At 45.3% G+C, this 8,729-nt stretch overlaps 1 non-coding gene across 1 annotated transcript; it reads right to left on the bottom strand.

Annotated features, from left to right (window-relative positions):
* Positions 1–5,165: 5,165 nt before the first annotated feature.
* On the bottom strand, positions 5,166–5,271 carry LOC111545338. Its single transcript, XR_002732406.1, has one exon. It is a non-coding gene; the product is annotated as a U6 spliceosomal RNA (small nuclear RNA).
* Between the last annotated feature and the right edge of the window lie 3,458 nt (positions 5,272–8,729).

Genomic DNA, 8,729 nt, shown 5'->3' with positions numbered 1-8,729 from the left:
TTGCTCCAAAATATATTAAAAATACAAGAAATACTCAAAATTGACAAGAGTTTAAAAAGCCATTTTTGATATGCTGATACATTTGAATGAGATGATTTTCCTGTGTAGCCTCATTTTGGGTTATGATTTGATGTATTTAAGCATTTCCTTTTTGTGCAATAAGCCTCATGGCTGCTCACTTAATGCAGGCACTTCATGTGAGTTAGTAGTTTATGGCTTAAAAATCTTTCTCCTTTTTTCTGAGTGCAGTGGTACAATCTTGGCGCACTGAAACCTACAATTCCAGGGTTCAAGTGATCCTTCCACCTCAGCCTCCTGATTAGCTGGGATTACAGGCGTGCGTCACCACACCCGGCTAATTGTTTTGTGTTTTTAGTGGAGACAAGGCTTCGCTATGTTGGTTAGGCTTGTCTTGAACTCCTGACTTCAAGTGATCTGCCCCCTTCAGCCTCCTAAATTGTTGGGATTACAGGCATGAGCCACCGTGCCTGGTCTCTTAAAAATGTTTTTGACACATTATCTCAGTTGATCTGCACAGAATTTCTGAGAGATGGTGTTTTTGTCTTTCAACCAGTTAGGCAGGTACCTCTGAGAAGATGAGCAATTTCCCCAAAGGAACCCAATTTAGACTATTAGAAACCCCCAAAATTTATATAATTCAGCTGTAATGCAATGTGTATTGGCTAGCATCAGTGATTTAACACTATTATTTTATCAAGTCCAGGCATTTCCATACAGTAGTACTTGGAACTCTCCCATGGGTCCTCCTCTTGCAATCACAGCATTTGACACTTTTGACTGGATGCTTTTTCATCGTAGCGAATATTTATTGAGCAACTGTTCTGTACCAGTCCCAGTGCTAAGCGTTCCTGTGTATCCTCCCCACTTAAGTCTCTACAGTAACCTGCTCACTAATGGATCTCAAATCTATGTCTCCAGCCCAGGGCTCCCTCATTCCCATTTGGTTGCCTAACACCTGCTAGAAGGTGGAGAAAGAGTCATAGCAAGTACTGCAATCATCTGCCCACTATTAGAATATCTAAATACAAGGCCGGGCGCAGTGGCTCACGCCTGTAATCCCAGCACTTTGAGAGGCGGAGGCGGGCGGATCACGAGGTCAGGAGATCAAGACCATCCTGGCTAACATGGTGAAACCCTGTCTCTACTAAAAATACAAAAAATTAGCTGGGCGTAGTGGCGGGCGCCTGTAGTCCCAGTTACTCGGGAGGCTGAGGCAGGAGAATGGCGTGAACCCGGGAGGCAGAGCTTGCAGTGAGCTGAGATCCGGCCACTGCACTCCAGCCTGGGCGACAGAGTGAGACTCCGTCTCAAAAAAAAAAAAAAAGGAAAATAATATCTAAATACTTGTCTTTCCACCTTCTACTGAGTCTGCAAGCTCCAAGAGAATCAGAGGCAGCACATTTTTCATTTGGCTATCCCTACAGTCAATTTAACTTTTAACACAGTGGTTTCTCAATGTTTATTGGCCTCAAGGTACATTGTATCTAGTATGTTTAAATCAAGCCAAGAAGGAAGAAATGAAATTGGTAACTTTGGCCACTAGATGTCACACCACACTTGATGGTCAACAGAAAATTCCTGGCCTATGTTATTCCAAATTTCACCTCGATTTTAGTATGAAAGCAAATCTTGTGTTACTGTATTCATTAATCTCAACCATTTGGAACAAAGTATCAATGAGACTTTTCTTGGTATTAGTGTCAACTTTTAATTACTCATTTTTATGGGAGGAGAGAATGTCTGGGGATAATGTGCAAATAATTTGTAGTCGACTTAGGAATTTATCATGTGACATTTTCCCAGTCTGTTTGCCTTTTTAATTGTCTATGGTTAATATTAATTTGCATTCTGAGTACTGTGTGAGATAAATTAGGTGTAGTGAGGTAGGGATTAATCTGAAATTAACAATTTTATTAAGCAAAATTTTGCTGATGCCATCCTTGAAATTGAGTCCTTCAGTGGATTCCCGTTGCTTTTGTTTTTAAATTAAAATAATTTTTTTTTCTGAGATAAAGTCTTGCTATGTTGCCCAGACTGGTCTTGAATTCCTGGGCTCTCCTGCCTCACTCTCCTGAGTGACTGGGATTACAGGTATGTGTCACCGTGCCCAGCTTCTGTTGCTTTTAGAAGGGCTGGCCAGGTGTGCTAGCTCATTCCTGTAATCACGGCACTTTGGGAGGCTGAGGCAGGAGGATCACTTGAGGCCAGGATTTCAAGATCAGCCTGGGCAACACAAGAAGACTCCATCTCTAGAAAAAAGAAAAAAAAAAGGAGGACCAATATACTGAATGTGGCCTACCTGGCCCTGCCTGGTAGAGAGCTCCTCTACCTCTCTCCTAGGACATGCCTCCTCCAGCTGTGCCAACCTTACCTGCCAAATGTGTTGGATCCTTCTCTCCTGTTCCATCAGATTTCAGTTCAAGAGCCACTGCCTGAAGGAAGATTTCCACGACCTCCCACTGTGCTATTGCCCTATGGATGCTGTAACAAATCACCCCAAATTAGCAGCTTAAGACAACACACATTCTCTCACAGTTCTGGAGATCAGAAGTCTCAATGAACCCCACCAGGTTAAAATCAAGGTGTCAGCCTTTGGGAGGCTCTAGGGGAAGGTCTGTTTTCTTTTCTTTTTCTTTTTCTTCTTCTTTTTTTTGAGATGGAGTCTCGTTCTGTCGCCCAGGCTGGAGTGAAGTGGCGCGATCTCGGCTCACTGCAAGCTCTGCCTCCTGGGTTCACGCCATTCTCCTGCCTCAGCCTCCCGAGTAGCTGGGACTACAGGCACCCATCACCATGCCCGGCTAATTTTTTATATTTTTGGTAGAGACGGGGTTTCACTGTGTTAGCCAGGATGGTCTCAATCTCCTGACCTCGTGATCCGCCCGCCTTCGTCTCCCAAAGTGCTGGGATTACAGGCGTGAGCCACCGCGCCCAGCCCTTTTCTTTTTTTTGAGACAGAGTCTCTCTCTGTTGCCTAGGCTGGAGTGCAGTGGCACAATCTTGGCTCACTGCAACCTCTGCATCCCGGGTTCAAGCGATGCTCCTGCCTAAGCCTCCTGAGTAGCTGGGATTACAGGTGCATATCAACACGCCCAGCTAATTTTTATATTTTTAGTATAGACGGGTTTTCACCATTTCGGTCAGGCTGGTCTCGAACTCCTGACCTCGTGATCTGCCCACCTTGGCCTCCTAGAGTGCTGGGATTACAGGCGTGAGCCACCACACTCAGCTGGAAAGTCTGTTTTCTTGTCATCTCATTTCCAGAGGCTGCCTGCATTCCTTCGTTTGTGACTTCTTTTCATCTTCAAGATCAGCAATCATTTCACTCCAGCCTCTGACTTCTGCTTCTGTGGTCTCATTCCCTTCCCTGACTCTCCTGATTCTTAGTCATTTAAGAATCCTTGTGATTACATTAGGCACAGCCAGATAATCCAGGATAATTTCCTTATTTTAAGATCAGCAGATTAGCATTCCTCTATTTTATTTTATTTTTTGTTTATTCACTCATTTATTTATTTATTTATTGAGACAGAGTCTCGCTCTGTCGCCCAATCTGGAGTGCAGTGGTGCGATCTCGGCTCACTGCAACCTCTGCCTCCCGGGTTCATGCAATTCTGCTGCCTCAGCCTCCCAAGTAGCTGGGACTATAGGCATCCACCACCACGCCTGGCTAATTTTTGTACTTTTAGTAGAGATGGGGTGTCACCATATTGACCAGGCTGGTCTCGAACTCCTGACCTCATGATCCACCTGCCTCAGCCTCCTAAAGTGCTGGGATTACAGGCGTGAGCCACCACACCCAGTCTATTTTATTTTTTAGAGATGGGGTCTCACTATGTTGCCCAGACTAGTCTCGAACTCCTGGGCTCAAGCGATCCTCCTGCTTCGGCCTTCCAAATTCTGGGATTACAAGTATGAGCTACCATGCTTGGCCAGATTAGCATTCCTAATTCCATCTAGAATCCCAGTTCCCCCTTACCACGTAATGTAACATATGGACAAGTTTTGGGGATTTGGATGTGAACATCTTTGGGGGCCATCATTCTGCCTACCATAGCTACCTAAGTTAAACACAAGATTCTAAGTTCTTGTAACTAACCGTTACAATTAATTTCATTTTTTGCTCACCACTGTATCTCCACCCTCTAGCACTTTGCTCAGATAAATGCGAAATACAGGGTTGGCCAGTGAGAGATACATGGTGATTGTGATAGTATTTTCTTTCTTTCTTTTTTTTTTTTTTTTTGGTACATTGTGTGTTTTTACATTTCTTTTTAACTTTTAGGTTTGGGGGTGCATGTGAAGGTTTGTTACATAGGTAAACACGTGTCATGGACATTGTTCTACAGGCTCTTTATCATCCAGGGATTAAGCCCAGTCCCCAATATTCATCTTTTCTGCTCCTCTCTCTCCTCCCACTCTCCACTCGCAAGTAGACCCCCATGTCTATTGTTTCCTTCTTTGTGTTTGTTCATAAGTTCTTATCATTTAGTCTCCACTTATAAGCAAGAACATGTAGTATTTGGTTTTCTGTTTCTCTGTTAGTTTACTGAGGATAATAGCCACCACCAGCTCCATCCACATTTCCACAAAAGACATGATCTTGTTCTTTTCTATGGCTGCCTAGTATTCCATGGTGTATCTGTACCTCTTCCTTCTCTTCTCTTCTCTTTTCTTTCTTGATGGAGTTTCGCTCTTGTTGCCCAGGCTGGAGTGCAGTGGCGTGATCTCAGCTCACTGCAAACTCCGCCTCCTGGGTTCAAGTGATTCTTCTACCACAGCCTCTTGAGTAGCTGGGATTACAGGTATGCGTCACCACGCCTAGATAATTTTGTAGTTTTTAGTAGAGACAGGGTTTCTCCATGTTGGTCAGGCTGGTCTCGAACTCCCGACCTCAGGTGATCTGCCTGCCTCAGCCTCCTAAAGTGCTGGAATTACAGACATGAGCCACTAGACCCAGCCACCACATTTTCTGTATCCATCTGCCATTGATGGACATTTACATTGACTCCATGTCTTTGCTGTTGTGAACAGTGCTGCAGTGAACATTTGCATGCATGTGTCTTTATGGTAGAATGACTTACGTTGTTCTGGGTATATACCCAGTACTGGGATTGCTGGGTCGATGGTAGTTCTGCTTTTGGCTCTTTGAGGAATAACACTTCATGAATTTGCGTGTCATCCTTGTGTGGGGCCATACTCGTCTTCTCTGTATTGTTCCAATTTCAGTATATGTGCTGCCAAAGAGAGCATGTGATAACATTTTCTTTTCCTTTTTTCGAAACACGGTCTTGCTCTATTGCCCAGCTTGGAGTGCAGTGGTATAATCAGAGCTCACTGCAACCTTAAACTTTTGGGCTCAAGCAATCTTCTCCCTCAGGTTCCTGAGTATTGGGACTACAGACACTCACCATCACTGCTCAGCTATTTATTTATTTATTTTTTGGATACAGAGTTTTGCTCTTCTTGCCCAGTCTGCAGTGCAATGGCTCGATCTCAGTTCACCACAACCTCTGTCTCCCGGGTTCAAGCAATTCTCCTGCCTCAGCCTCCCAAGTAGCTGGGATTACAGGCATGCACCACCAGCCCAGCTAATTTTGTACTTTTAGTAGAGATGGGGTTTCTCCATGTTGGTCAGGTTGGTCTTGAACTCCTGACCTCAGATGATCCGCCTGCCTCGGCCACCCCAAGTGCTGGGATTACAGATGTGAGTCACCACGCCCGGCCACACTCAGTTAATTTTTTAAAAGATTTTCTGTTTAGGCCAGATGCAGTGGCTCACGCCTGTAATCCCGGCACTTTGGGAGACTGAGGCGGGCAGATCACAAGGTCAGGAGATTGAGACCATCCTGGCTAACACAGTGAAATCCTGTCTCTACTAAAAATACAAAAAATTAGCCGGGCGTGGTGGCGGGCGCCTATAGTTCCAGCTACTCAGGAGGCTCAGGCAGGAGAATGGCATGATCCCCTGGGAAGCGGAGCTTGCAGTGAGCCGAGATCATGCCACTGCACTCCAGCCTGGGTGACAGAGTGAGATTCCATCTCAAAAAAAAAAATAAATAAAAATTTTTTTCTTTTTGTAGAGACGGGGTCTCACTATGTTGATTGGCTGGTCTCGAACTCCTGGCCCCAAGTGATCCTCTCATCTTGGCCTCCCAAAGTGTTGGATTACAGGTGTGAGCCACTGCACCCGACTATAATAAAAAATAAAGTAATAAATAAATGTAGCTTATTTACTTTAACTCCCTTTCCCCTCATTTCTTAGTGTAGTGGACTCCCCAAAGCTCCTTCAAGTCTCGGGGAGCCCTGTCTTTGCAGGTCTCTGGCAGGCTGCCTTGCTGCCTCTCCCACGTCACACGCAGAAGTCAGATAAGCCTGACTATCAACATGACCTCCTCCACCTCTTACCTGCATAACCTTGAGCGGTAACTTCACCTTTGTCAGTCTCCATTTTTTTTTTTTTTTGAGACGGAGTCTTGCTCTGTCGCCCAGGCTGGAGTGCAGTGGCACAATCTTGGCTCACCATAACCTCTGCCTCCTGGGTTCAAGCGATTCTCCTGTCTCAGCCTCCTAAGTAGCTGGGATTACTAGGTGTCCACCACCATGCCTGGCTAACTTTTTGTATTTTTAGTAGGACGAGGTTTCACCATAGGATGGGGTTTCTCCATGTTGGCCAGGCTGGTCTCGAACTCCCGACTTCAGGTCATCCTCCTGCCTTGGCCTCCCAAAGTGCTAGGATTACCACACCCAGCCTATTATTCATCTTTTTTTCCTCAGGCTCTAGAATGATAACTTGTGGATAGGCTCTTGAAGGGCTGATTGGATTAAAGAAGTCTCCAAGATTGGCTTGGGGAGTATCCAGGAATTTGAGAGTTAAGTGTGAAAATGAGAAGGAAGTTAACACCAGCTCCATGCATAAGGCTCTGGGACCCCAAAGAAATGGGTAACAGCATGTCACAAGGCACTGCGAGGGGTTGGCTGCCCTGGGATGAGTGTGCATCACCTGTGTTGCCTCCGAAACACCCACACAATCTGTATTGATAGAGAGCTTAAGTTTCTCTGCCTATGTCCATTTATTAAGGTTAGTGTTGTGGATGCTGTCAACTCCCGAAGCCTGGGCTTTCAGAGCCCATTAAGGGGAGATGCACAGGGCGCCTTTCATTTCAGACTACAGAAAGCACTTTTCCATTGTGGGGGCCAGGCAGGGTCACTACTGTGGTGGCTTTTGCCCAAAAGCACAGTCCCTTTCTCTCTGGCCCAGACATCCCCTAGGGAACACAGCATTTTCTACAGAGAACTAATAGATCAAAGCCCACACAATTCATTCTTCCACTCTGAAGCGCAGGAACTCGCCAGTGTTTCATCAGACCTTCTGCCTAAGTGGTTTGAGTTCTTGCAGAACACCAATGATTACTTTAACGGAGAAGACTAGACTAATGTCACTTAATGACTATTAAATAATTTTTCATTTCATTTTTGCAAAGACTTAAAATTAGATCTTGTGACTTTCTTCTTCACAAAAGCAATATACATCTATCGTAAAAACCTTTTAGAAATAATATCCGGGTGGGCGCAGTGGCTCACGCCTGTAATCCCAGCACTTTGGGAGCCTGAGGAGGGCAGATCACAAGGTCAGGAGTTCTAGACCAGCCTGACCAACATGGTGAAACCCATCTCTACTAAAAATACAAAAATTAGCCAGGTGTGGTGGCAGGCGCCTGTAGCCCCAGCTACTTCGGAGGCTGAGACAGGAGATTGCTTGAACCCAGGTGGAGGAGGTTGCACTGAGCTGAGATAGCATTACTGCACTCCAGCCTGGGCAACAGAGCAAGACTGTGTCTCTTTTTTTTTTTTTTAAAAACAGTCTTTTTTGAGACGAAGTCTTGCTCTTTCGGGCTGGAGTGCAGTGGCCGGATCTCAGCTCACTACAAGCTCCGCCTCCCGGGTTTACGCCATTCTCCTGCCTCAGCCTCCCGAGTAGCTGGGACTACAGGCGCCCGCCACCTCGCCCGGCTAGTTTTTTGTATTTTTAGTAGAGACGGGGTTTCACTGCGTTAGCCAGGATGGTCTCGATCTCCTGACCTCGCCATCCGCCCGTCTCGGCCTCCCAAAGTGCTGGGATTACAGGCTTGAGCCACCGCGCCCGGCCAAGACTGTGTCTCAAAAAAAAAAAAAAAGAAGTAATATCCAAACTACTATCTAGAAGTAACCACCGTTAGAGTTTTTTGTGTATAATCTTTTGTCTCTGCACAAAGATGTTTATTTTAATGTAACAAAACTAAGATCACAAGGCATATATTTCATTTCCTTTTAGTTTCTGGTAAATAGTATGCTATGAATATTTTTCTTTTTTTTAATTCTATTTATTTTTTATTTTTATTTTTTTGAGACAAAGTCTTGCTCTGTCACCCCGGCTGGAGTGCAGAGGCAGGAGCAGAGATCACTGCAGCCTTGGCCTCCTGGGCTCAGGCAATCCTCTTACCTCAGCCTCTCTGAGTAGTTGGGACTACTCGGCCCATGACACCATGCCTGTCTAATTTTTTGTAGAGACCACGTTTCAAACTCCTGGGCTCAAGCAATCCTCCTGCCTCAGCCTCCCGAAGTGTTGGGATTATAGGCGTGAGCTACCACGCCTGACTGATTTTTCTATGTTGATAATATTTTTTAAAACAATATCTGTTATACAGGTGGCTTAGAGATTCCACAGTTTA

Source organism: Piliocolobus tephrosceles, chromosome 1, assembly GCF_002776525.5.
Source record: "Piliocolobus tephrosceles isolate RC106 chromosome 1, ASM277652v3, whole genome shotgun sequence".
NCBI lineage: Eukaryota > Metazoa > Chordata > Mammalia > Primates > Cercopithecidae > Piliocolobus > Piliocolobus tephrosceles.
The sequence above is the reverse complement of the archived record's forward strand: the minus strand, read 5'-3'. Positions and strand labels throughout refer to the sequence as shown.